This window comes from Pinus tabuliformis, chromosome 6 (assembly GCF_031772625.1).
Source record: "Pinus tabuliformis cultivar Carrire ecotype Pingquan chromosome 6, CPIR1, whole genome shotgun sequence".
Classification (NCBI taxonomy): domain Eukaryota; kingdom Viridiplantae; phylum Streptophyta; class Pinopsida; order Pinales; family Pinaceae; genus Pinus; species Pinus tabuliformis.
Window position 1 is genome coordinate 1350294986 of NC_142292.1, and position 13180 is coordinate 1350308165.

The following is a 13180-nucleotide window of genomic DNA, read 5'->3' on the forward strand; positions in this document are numbered from 1 at the left end:
GAAACAAAGAAATTGTTATTAACATGTAGAAAATAAATCATCCAAAGATTATTGAATCAATATGATTGCATTGCAAATAAATTGAATTCATATACTAATTACTCATGCAAAACATGTTGAAAATATCAACAAGAAATGATAAAAATAGAATCCAGAATATTCTAATTTTAATTTGTCCTTGAATTAAAATTGTGAATTAAAATTCGAATTTAGTCTCACCAGCTACTTGAAAAATAATTAATTAATTCATCTTGAGTTAATTAGTTGGAGAAATCAAGCTAGAAGTCTTTGTGAAGTCATGTAATATTTATCCCTTAAATTAAGGAGATTATCCCTTAATTAAGGAGATAAGGATGAGTTATAATTGAGTTGTAATTAGTTAGCTCAGTTAACTCAGTTATGTCTAGTTAAATTAGTTCCAAACTATTTGAGGAACTAATTGTGAGTTCAGTCAGTTAATGCATGCATGCATCCAACTAGTGTACTCCAGATAAGTGAAGATTCTCTCATCAGAAACTCATGCATGTCTATTCAAAGAAAGACCCAGTTGAGCTAAATGTCAGGGACATGTTGCTATCAGTTGCATGAGTTTTCCTGTAAAGGAAACTCATCCATGCAGAAGGAATAAGGTTCCTTGAGGATTGTGCAGTTTTACAGGGTGTGAGATCAGTGTTACACTTAGTAATAGTAGGATCACCCAGGAGAAACAACGCAAAGAAATAGGAGGCTTGGAGGGTAGAGGAGAAGGTTTGTGAGAAGCCTTGTTTGCCTGTGAGCATCCAAGAGGATTGTATTAAGAGCTGGCTAGCTGTGAGAGCTAAAGATTTGTGTAATCTTGATGTATTTCCACCTTGTATGATAATACAGATAGTGGGGTTTTTAGCTAAGGCTTTCCCCTAAGTATTAATTGTGTTTCATGTGCATTGATTCTTCTTCTTATGGTTATATGTGTTTAGCTTTGATTCAGCTCGATCTTTAAGCTTCTGCAAGTTTGATAGTAGAAGTAGATTATAGTATTTTTCTTTGGTATATTGCATTATCGAGTTAATCTACAGTCAGATTTTCTACATAGATATCAGAGGTAGATTTGTAGAGAATTTGCAGTAAATTCTACATGGTATCAGAGCTAGCTGATCTATAGAGAAATTTCTACATGGTATTAGAGCAAAGGTTATCAGAGCTGTGAACAGTATATGGAGAAGAGAATTTGAAGTTTGAAGTTCGGGGTTGCAGGTGCAAATCGAATTCATATCATACAGTAAAAAAAAAAAAAAACGAGATGGGACATTATGCGACTAATTACCCATCAAAGAAGTCCAAGAAGGGACCCTCGGATGGATCAGAAGGTGAGGCATTAGCCTCTCAGTTCGAATGGAATTTACCCTCATCGCATGCATGGTGTCATTGATGATGGGTTGTGGTTGGTATCTTGAAAATGGAGCCTCATTCCAAATGACCGGTGACAAAAGTTTATTTAGTGTCTTGGAGGAGAAAGACCTCAAGATGCGCATAGAGATGGGTGACGATGAAAGGTATAGTGTTTTAGGCGTGGGCACGGTTGCCTTTCAGAGGGAGCATGGAGCTCCTATCACCTTGATAGATTTGAAGTATGTGCCTGGATTGAAGAAGAACTTGGTATCAATCATGATGTTGGAGGATGAAGGCTACAATGTTGTCTTCAGTAAGGGAAAGGTTTTCTTAGACACATCACGAGACAGGTGAAACAGATCGATTCATGAGTCAAGAACCTATATGCTCTTGAGGTTCAAGATGTATGCAAAGCCTTGAGGAGCAAGGAAAATGTTAGAGACTTGGTTGTTGAGAGGGAGAGTAAATTACCTCTCAACATGCAGCCCGAGAAGAAGTCTCAGACAATTGTGGAGGAGCCACATTTGGAGATGCTGAGAGGAGACTAAGTGGAGGTATCCACTCATGTAGAGACCTCTAGTAGGGGGAAATTTTGAGCCAAGTCAGTAGAGGGATCACATGCAGCCATACCTCTAGGTGTGAGGTGGGCCGATGTGAAGTGATAGTCCCAAGAAGGCTGAAATTAGGTAGGGTCCATTGAGAGGTTTTATCTCATGGATCATAGCTTTCTACGAGAGCCCAAAGTACAGAGTAGCATGATGAATCAGTGGGATTGATGCAGTCAGAGATTAAAGTGACAGAAGCTAGAGCAGTCAGATACTAAAGAGCGTAGAGAAGGATTGACAACAGTGTTGATCCGGATTTAGACAGGAACACAATAGATTACAGAGATAACCATAACTACAGAGATGCGATAACCATAAATACAGAGATGCAGCGGAAATAATACTTCATTTCATTACTGTAAAATACTGAAATATGCTTACAACCAGAAATTGAAATAAACCAGCTAGGGCGATGGTAGCTTATCTCTGAGAAGAGATGTGCGGCTACATGCCTCTGAACTGTTCCGAACTGTGTTACAATGAGGCTCGAAGGCCTATTTATTGTTGAGAAACAATGGAAAACCCTTCACATCCCGAAACCTAACCCTAGAAGATGAAACGCCAAATTGTGGGCCCCGTTTGGGTAAATTGGTACATCAATTTCCCGGGGTCGTAACTTTGGCATACGATCTCCGTTTGACGCGCACGATAGCTCGTTAGAAAGATCTATCCGAGTACTACCACTTTGGGAGGCAACATCAGTCCATGGACCCATGTTGCCCCAGAATCCCAAAAAAAACGTCGTTTAGGGCCTCAAAACGGCTCCGGAAGTTCAGGACCCGAAAAACTGCTAAAAATAGTAAACTGTGATACAATTTAGGAAACTGAAAAGACTGAAAGAGACAGTTGTGGGGGTCCAAATGGGTTGGTGGGTGGCCACCAACATCCACCTGGATCATTCCTCCCCCCTTAGGAAGCAATGGTCCCCATTGCGTTGAGTTCCTCCATCTGCTGAACTTGTCCTGCAATCTCTGATGTGTCCAGTGATGGTGGGAAGCATGGTCGACGATGGTCCACATTGAACACTCGGTGCAAGCGAAGGAATGGAGGAACGCTGTGCTTGAAAGCATTGTTTCCCGTAGCCTTGGTACCAGTGTAAGGACCATGTCGGAGTGGTCTGAGTTTCTGATGGGTTCTGGTAAGGCGTTCTCTCTGCATATGCAACCAGACTTTGTCGCCCACTTGAAGCTTGTGTGGTACCCTTGTGCGTGAGGAGAAGTTGTTCCTGTGTTCTGTCATGACCGTATCCCCTTGCTGCTGCTGCAGCGTGGAGGAAACCTTTGCAGGGGTCATGGATGTAGCAACGATCTTCCCCTTACTTTGGGAGTGAACCATACAAATGAATTTCCTGGTCTGTGATATGAGCTTGCTGCCTTTCTTGGTAGTAATCAAAGATGTGGCGGTAGGTGGGGCTACCTCCGGTATCCTGTATAATGAATTATTCAAAGAAATAATGACAGCACGAGGCCTGGACTCATACACAGCATGTCGCCTCCACAAGTATGGCTGGCCTAATAATACATCACAAACATCCAGAGGTGTAACATCACATAATACCTCGTCGGTGAAGGGCTTGATGTTGTAGGGAAGGCGGCACTGCTGGCGAAATTTGAGATCTCGTCCTTCATGAAGCCACCCGATACTGTATGGCTGCGGGTGTGGTGTAGTCGGTAGGCCCAACCGCTTCACGACCTCTGCTGAAACCAGGTTATTTTGGCTACCACTGTCGACAATGAATCGCAGCGGTGAACCCTTCACCCACATCTGTGAGTGGAAAAGGCGCTCCCCCTCCTCTGGATCTTCGGGCTCATTTTTCTTGATCTTGGCGGTGGCAACAGTGGCGCTAGGATCCGCATCAATGATCTGCTTCCCTTTGCCATTCCCCTTGTCGGGTTCTGGCTCAGGATCGGAACATGCATCTGATTCGGAAGCCTTCAACTCGGCCACCAATGACTGCTTGGTCCGACACTCACTTGTGTTATGAGTGGGACTCTTGTGGAACTCACACCACTTTCCCGTGTCCTTCTTCGGCTTCGTGGTGTTGTTCTTTTCTTGCGGCTTCGACGGGTTGTCTTGGGTCACCCCGCCTTGGCTTTGTCCTTTGGGCTTCGGATTTGCAGATCCAAAGTCTCGCTTCTTCTGTTTGAACTTTTGCTCGATTTTGACAGCGTATCGGTATGCTGTGCCGAGTGAGGAGATGTTCAAGAACACCATCTCTTCCTGGATGTATTTGTGCAGGCAGCCACGGTATTTGAGTACCAGATGCAACTCAGAATCTTTGATACCCAACTGTGTGCGAAGGGTATGAAAAATGTTTGTGAACTCTGGCACATCTTGGTCTCGTCCCTGCCGCAGTGTGGTCCATTTGATGTATTTGTCCTCATAGCTTCCGACAGGGTAGTATTGCTCCTTGATGGCATCCCGAAAGTCATTCCAAGTGGGTGCGGCTGAAAATAGTGAGCCTGTGCTTTCATCCTTCTGCTCGCAGTAGGTTTCCCACCAGTCCTTGACGTGGGGGGCTGCTTTGAGAAGAGCGAAAACAATCTTTTCCCGACTTGAAAATTCATGAACAAAAAAATACCCATCTAGCAGATTTAACCATTTATCTACGGCATCTGCATCTATTTGACCCTCGAAGATGGGGATTTCAAAATTAACTTGTACCTTAAACGGTGTGGCATTTCCAGAGTCGCTGTTGGAAGCCGATGCGTCGCCTCTGGGTAGCCGCTGAAGGATCTGCGCAAAGCTATCCATCATCGCGTTCCTTTGCCGCTTGAGCGCTTCTTCGAGCAAGATTTTGATAGGATCTCCTGCCCCCTCGTCTTTCTTCTCATCCGCCATGGGAGGCCGTCGGGATTTGCGAGGCTGGTCTTGCAAAGGTTCGACCAGTTCAAGCCCTAACTCCTTATATCTCGACCTCGTTGGGGACATGCAAAGAAAAACAGAGAAAAAGCAGACCGCTCTGATACCACTGATCCGGATTTAGACAGGAACGCAATAGATTACAGAGATAACCATAACTACAGAGATGCGATAACCATAAATATAGAGATGCAGCGGAAATAATACTTCATTTCATTACTGTAAAATACTGAAATATGCTTACAACCAGAAATGGAAATAAACCAGCTAGGGCGATGGTAGCTTATCTCTGAGAAGAGATGTGCGGCTACATGCCTCTGAACTGTTCCGAACTGTGTTACAATGAGGCTCGAAGGCCTATTTATTGTTGAGAAACAATGGAAAACCCTTCACATCCCGAAACCTAACCCTAGAAGATGAAATGCCAAATTGTGGGCCCCGTTTGGGTAAATTGGTACATCAATTTCCCGGGGTCGTAACTTTGGCATACGATCTCCGTTTGACGCACACGATAGCTCGTTAGAAAGATCTATCCGAGTACTACCACTTTGGGAGGCAACATGGGTCCATTCGGATGGACCCATGTTGCCCCAGAATCCCAAAAAAACGTCGTTTAGGGCCTCAAAACGGCTCCGGAAGTTCAGGACCCGAAAAACTGCTAAAAATAGTAAACTGTGATACAATTTAGGAAACTGAAAAGACTGAAAGAGACAGTTGTGGGGGTCCAAATGGGTTGGTGGGTGGCCACCAACATCCACCTGGATCAAGTGTAGAAAGGTTGAGTTAGAAAAAGCGTAGAGTTTTCAGTTGACAGAGGCAATGGCAGTCAGAGACTTTGATGACAGATGCATCATACTGATTTAGGTTGGATGTTTTTTTTGCTTTTGGAGTTGCTGGAGCTACAAAACTGAGAGAAGTGTTGCATGCAGAACATTCCAAAGGTTCAGGATTGGGATCGTGTTGAATTCCTTTCTTGTTGAGAGGGAGTGTTGAAAATAACAACAAGAAATGATAAAAATTGAATCCAGAATATTCCAATTTTAATTTGTCCTTGAATTAAAATTGTGAATAAAAATTTGAATTTAGTCTCACCGTCTGCTTGAAAAATAACGAATTAATTCATCTTGAGTTAATTAGTTGGAGCAATTCAAGCTAGAGGTCTTTGTGAAGTCATGCAACAATTATCCCTTAAATTAAGGAGATTATCCCTTAATTAAGGAGATAAGGATGAGTTATAATTGAGTTGTAATTAGTTAGCTTAGTTAACTGATTTATGTCTAGTTAAATTAGTTCCAAACTGTATGAGGAACTAATTGTGAGTTCAGTTAGTTAATGCATGCATGCATCCAACTAGTGTACTCCAGATAACTGAATATTCTCTCATTAGAAACTCATGCATGTCTATTCAGAGAAAAACCCAGTTGAGCTAAATGTCAGGGACATGTTACTATCAGTTGCATGAGTTTTCCTATAAAGGAAACTCATCCATGCAGAAGGAATAAGGTTCCTTGAGGATTGTGCAGTTTTACAGGGTGTGAGATCATTGTTACACTTAGTAATAGTAGGATCACCCAGGAGAAACAATGCAAGGAAATAGGAGGCTTGGAGGGCAGAGGAGAAGGTTTGTGAGAAGCCTTGTTTGCCTGTGAGCATCCAAGAGGATTGTACTGAGAGCTGGCTAGCTGTGAGAGCTAAAGCTTTGTGTAATCTTGATGTATTTCCACCTTGTATGATAATACAAATAGTGGGGTTTTTAGCTGAGGCTTTCCCCTGAGTATTAACTTTGTTTCATGTGCATTGTTTCTTCTTCTTCTGGTTATGTGTTCAGCTTTGATTCAACTCGATCTTTAAGCTTTCACAAGTTCAATAGTAGAAGAAGATTATAGTATTTTACTTTGGTATATTGCATTATCAAGTTAATCTACAGTCATATTTTCTACATAGATCTCAGAGGTAGATTTGTAGAGAATTTGCAGGAAATTTTACAAAACATGTTCTAATTAACCAAGGAAAGTGCACTTTCATGGCGGTTTTAACTTGGATTGACTAGGCAAGTTTACTCAACCAACCCATGCGCTTGGATTCCTAGAAAGAAAGGTTCCTTTAAAACAAGAATTATCTTCTAGAATGAAGTGTCTTTACTCCTAGAAAATAAGAATATATTTTTGATAAAAGTGGAATTTATGAACCCTTGGCTTTGGAAAAACTTGGTATTTTCCCATGGTATTACATATGATGACATGAGAGGGAAAGTACAAATTTTCTATCTTATTCAGTTTCTGACTCTTCATCTTTTCACAAAATATTATAATATTTATGCATGTAGCTCTAGTCATTCCTCTTAGACAAGATACTAGCCATTCCATATAAGTTAAATGGTTTATAAATGTCGAGAAACTTAGAACACTGATGTAAGCAAGAAATACAAATTTGACAATAAGGTTGAAAATAATTTGAATTTTAGGGTTGGAAGTAAGCTATGCGGCTAAATTATTTTTAATAACATAGATCGTCCCAAGGCCCCATTTATAGAGTAGAAGGACTTAATAAATTTAATCACAACTTTTCATTACTTTGATAGGCTTATCTATTTTGGAATAGGATTAGAATAGAGCTTCTAGAATTTTAATTTAATTATCAGTAAATATTAAGTGAATGGTAGGTATATAACTTCCATGGAATATTCTAGAATCTTCATAGTGGTGCACACAAATCGAAGATTTCCATTTATATCCAAAGTAGTTATGCCTTGTTTTCCTTTTAATTAAACTTATTAATTAAAAGACATGTTGTATGAACAAGTGTCATATGAAGTGAGTTATGATTTTTTGGACATTTGGTGATTATAAGCCATGGTATTTTCCCATGGTATTGTAACAAATGTTATGTACATATTAAAGATCTCCATGGTAAAGTGGGGGTAAATATGTATGGTTAAGAACCTTGTTCCACTTTTCTTAATATGTGCATATGTTTAACTTATATATTAATTATTTTTATAAATAATAATAACAATACTAATAACAAAATTAAATTAAAGCTATAATTTAGTGAGTCTTTATGATATTTTTTTTTTAAATTTACCAACATGAGAGGTATAATGGAGTAGGTGTTTTGATACTAGATTGGTTCCTATCAACATTTACCAATTATTTAATTTATATGGCTTAGCTAGCTAAATAGTGACCACAAAAGATATTCTTTCCATTGCAACTAACATGTATGAAAAATGAAATTCTATTGTTTTTTAGCTACAAATAATTATTCTTTAAAATTTGGAGTATTACCTTCATTTAGAGTTACTCCTAAAGTTCAAATTAATTAAGCCTCTAATTCCACAGACTTGTAAAATATCTTCTACAATGACCACAAAAAATATTCTTTCCATTATAACTAAAATGTATGAAAAATGAAATTCTATTGTTTTTTAACTAAAAACCATTATTCCTTTAAATGTGGAGTAGTACCTTCATTTAAAATTACTCCTAAAGTTCAAATTAGAATCTAGTTCCACACACTTATAAAATATCTTTTACAGCTCACTCAAAAAAGACTCCTAATAAATTATCATTTTCTATATAAATGCATTTCACATTACCTACATTGCAATTTATTAAAGAAAAATATATAAAAAAACAAACCTCACATAAATATTGCTTAACTATATAATATCAAAAACTTATATTACATTTAAACTCCATAATCCATTTCTTTCAAATTTATAATAAATAATTTAAATATAAGCAAAATTCTGCAATAAGTATATCAAATATATCTAATACTCATAAAAATATAACTTACGTATTCATGCGAGGTTATCCATCAAAATAAATTTATTTAATAATTAATAAATAAATTCATTCAAATACCAACATAGTTAAATTTTAGCTTAGAGATTACATTCAAGTTACACATTAAAGTAACTTTGTAGAAAAACATATAAAAAGTTAACTAAAAATCCAAACATCGTCAAAGCTCTATCATAACTCAAATTATTATTTATATATAATATAACGTACTTACCCCAATTCAAATATATATCTATACTATTTTCCTTATTCACTTTCAGGGATTAATTTAAAATTATTTACGTAATGATACAATTATAACATGTCTAAGGTTTTAGATCAACTAGTGTACAGAGTATCATATAATGATATTTCAAATAAATTTAATATATATATATATATATATATATTTTATATTTTATATTTAAGTGAAGTTAATGTTTATTACGCCGTAAGGTGTTTTTTATTCTTTTTCGAAAGGGACTTTTCTGTGTTTTCTATTCTTTTTTGAAAAGAACTTTTCTTGTTGTCATTTTTTACGGGTTTGCAGCGTTGGATGAGGTGTTAGACGATTGAAAAAATATTGGCCATTGGATCACAACTGACTCCTCCTACTTGAATTGTTAACCAACCCATGCTCCTCTAGCTTTTCAACTTCATCTTCAACCTTCGGGGTTTTTTTTCTTCAACAGGAGATTCAGCGGTGCTTGAACCAGCTCCTTGGGCTTTTCAATTTCTTCAACAGTCGAGGTTTCTGTTGTTTCTTTAGATATGCTTGGACCTTTGTGCGAGGTGGAGTCTAGGGCGATGGGATTCTACAGGAGACCCCACCCTTTCTGGGTTATCCTTCTCTCTTCTACACAATTCTACAGGAGGCCCCACCCTTTCTGGGTTAGTTTAATTCTCTATTTCTCTTGCTTACAAAAGAATTTATATGAATTTGAGGTATGGGTTTTGAATTATAGGTATGCAGGGTTCCAGAGTCCCATTCTTGTTTTTATAAGAATATGAGGTTGCAGGGTCCCATTTTTGTTTTTGGGTGCATGGTCTATATGATGTCTCACCCTCGACCTGTGTATCTTATGGTTTACTCCTGCTACAAGCCCCCTGAAAGCCTCAATGTGAACTTCAGACGCTTTATGGAACACTCTAAGCTTTCGGATATTTTCAAGATTCATCCTTGGAATTCCAGGCGAAGATACTGGAATGATCAGGTTTAGGAGATAACACTTATCTTCCTGCTGCAGTGCATTATATTATGTTAGTTTGACAACGAATTAGTAACTTTGGGTAAAATGTAACTAGACAGTTTTATACCGAAATATTAGTTATGTAACGACGGTCGATGATATAAAACTATCAAATGCCCATGAAATGTAATGAGCAGAGAATCATTGTTGAATAACAAATTCCAATCCAATTCAGTTTCTTGTCTTGGTTATTCTATTGAGTCTCTTTGTTTTTTCTTCATTATTTCACTTATTCGTACAACAAGTGGTATCAGAGCTCCGAGGGCCGAGTGATTGGGCGTGAAGCTATTGTCAAGGTGGAGTTTGTTAGTTTGACAACGAATTAGTAACTTTGGGTAAAATTTAACTAGACAGTTTTATACAATTTTATACCGAAATATTAGTTATGTAACGACGGTCGATATAAAACTATCAAATGCCCATGAAATGTAATGAGAAGAGAATCATTATTGAATAACAAATTCCAATCCAATTCAGTTTCTTATTCAGTTTCTTGTCTTGGTTATTCTGTTGAGTCTCTTTGTTTTTTCTTCATTATTTCACTTATTTGTACAACATATTCCCCCTCGGCCCTCCATGGCCATAGCACGAGAAGAGGCCGAACAGGTCATGTTTGGTTCCCTAGACAATCTTTTTAAGAAAACAGGGTTGAAACCCATGGATATTGGGATTCTTGTGGTGAACTGCAGTCTATTCAATCCAACTCCTTCACTCTCTGCTATAATTGTGAATAGGTATAAGTTGAGAGGGAACATTCAAAGCTTCAATTTAGGTGGAATGGGGTTAAAACATGGTCATTTTCTAGCTTTCTGTAGCTTCCTTGGTGCTTCATATTGCCCTAAGCTGGCTTTTTATCATTAAATTGGAAATGGGACTTGTGGGAGAAACCATTACATTGGCTTTAGCATGGTGGGTGCCTGCAATTGGCCAGTTTCTTTATGTTACCTATGGAGGTTGCCCCATACGTGGACTGGGCTATCAAGAAATGCATTCAGAGACTTGTGGCCTTTTCTCAAGCTCTCTATCGCATCAGGTGTGATGATATGGTTAGTTGAACACAAGTCACTCTTGAAAGGATTTCTGTTTCGTTGATTCTAATTTCAACACAAAAGGAGCTGATATTATTTCTCCCTCTTCAGTTCATAGAATTGTTATTACAGAGTGTTGGTCCTCCTAACAGGGAAACTACTAGATCCTGAAGCTGTAGTGGATTCCCTTTCTATCTGGTAAAACCTGCTTCTCTGTTTCTTATTAGAACTATGTATGGTAATTAAATTCACATTCTAATATTTTGAGACTTGAACTTCGTTCCTTTTAGCAAGAACATTAATGGCTGGGAGATGATGAAACCCCTTGGATTCTTTGTTGCAGCTTGGTATGATAAGTGTTCTAACAGTTTGAAGGTCAAAATTTCAAAGTTATCACTATAGCATTAAACACAAGCAAATCAGCCACACCATCATGGTTGCTATTGCTGTTGAGGAAGACCTGGAGGGAGTAGACTTATTCAGGAATATGCACTTCTATGTTGTTATGATGGCTTAAATGGAAACGACAATAGAAAATCATATGCTATTATATTCGGTATAATGACTGAAGATGGTCATCATGTTGACAGAAGATTAGTTAAGTATATAGTCAATTTTTGATGTGTTTTACACATATTGTGATCAAAACTTAGCACTAAATGCTCAGAACTCGAGCTTTATTGTGTTCTCTAAGTTTCGTTTAAGGATGAGTTGTACTGCATTGGAGAATGATATTTTTTGTTTATGTTGTTTTTGCATATTATATTGCAAGGATGATGTTTTGTTTTGAAGTTTCACAAAGAAACTTGAAATGTAATTTTTGGATAGTGTTTGTGGATTCATTCAATGAATACAACCATTACATTGGTACGAGTATATAAATAACAGATCTGATGTTATATGGGAACATGGTTTTAAGAACTGCATGGGTGAAGCCATTGCGAATTTGAGTCAGTTGGCCTTCTTAGGTATGGGTAGAAGTAGCCTCAGTAGTAAGATATAAGAAGCCATCATGAGTTGAACTTAAATCTATATGCAAATAATCTGTGGCAGAATAGCTAAAGAAACTACCGATTTGAGAGTTGAACCAAGATTTTCAGTTGATGGCAGTTCTTTGTTCTCATTCTAATCCCTTCTTTGTCTATATTTTGAAATTTTTGGCTATTTTCATCAAAGCTTCAATTAATACTTAATGGCAACTAGACAAAAGGTTTTCTAGCATCTATGTTAGTTTTCTTTGTTCATTGTTCCTCTACCAATTGTATCCACTGTGCTTCTCAACGGAAATGTGGACACATCATTAGCTTTTATAACAATCTTCGTCAATGTAATCACTTCTTGGTCACTAGGGCCAAAACCTTGGGCTAACTCTATCAAGCTGCTGGATTTAATGGAAAATGCAGTGACTGATTTTGCATGTACCTAGAACTTTTTCAATGACGTCAAAATTTTAAGTTTAGCAGTGGGTTTTTTTGCACCTAATTGTTCATATGGTTTTTGTATTTGTGAATTGATCACGGATCTTATTTACTTATTATAATAATTGTGGAGGTGTTGATCTAAACGGATCTTTGAAGCTTGTTTGTTATGGTGTTGGTTTTATCCAACAGTAAATTCACCATGACAAGTTCTGAGAATTTGCAATCATGAATGTTTGGAACATCTGGTGAAATGAACAAAGTATACTTGCTTAACAATAGCATGAGAAGCCTTAAGAGCCTACCATTTGTCTAAAAGGGAAAATACATGTTCCTCTTTCTCAACAATTACTCTGGACTAGTTAGCCAAGTATCTGAGCATTTTATTTAACAGCCATTGTTGACAAATCCAAACAGGTACACAGGTTCAAATCTTTGATTGTGATTTCATTTCAAAGAAAAAGTGCATAAATATCAGACCAGCTAGAGGCGTGCAATGCAGTGGTTCTTTTTATCTAACAGTAAATTCACCATGACAAGTTCTGAGAATTTTCAATCATGAATGTATGGAACATATGGTGAAATGAACATAGTACTTGCTTAACACTAGCATGGGAAGCCTTAAGAGCCTGCCATTTGTCAAGTATCTAAGAATTTTATATAATAACCACTGTCGACAAATCCGAACAGGTACAGAGGTTCAAATCTTTGATTGTGATTTCATTTCAAAGAAAAAATGCATAAATATGAGACCAGCCAGAGGCGTGCAGTGCAGTGGTTCTTCTCCACGACCAAATCCTATTGGATGGTCCCTCTCAAAAGTTATATGGAAATTGAATCCATTTGAGGTGTGTGCAATTA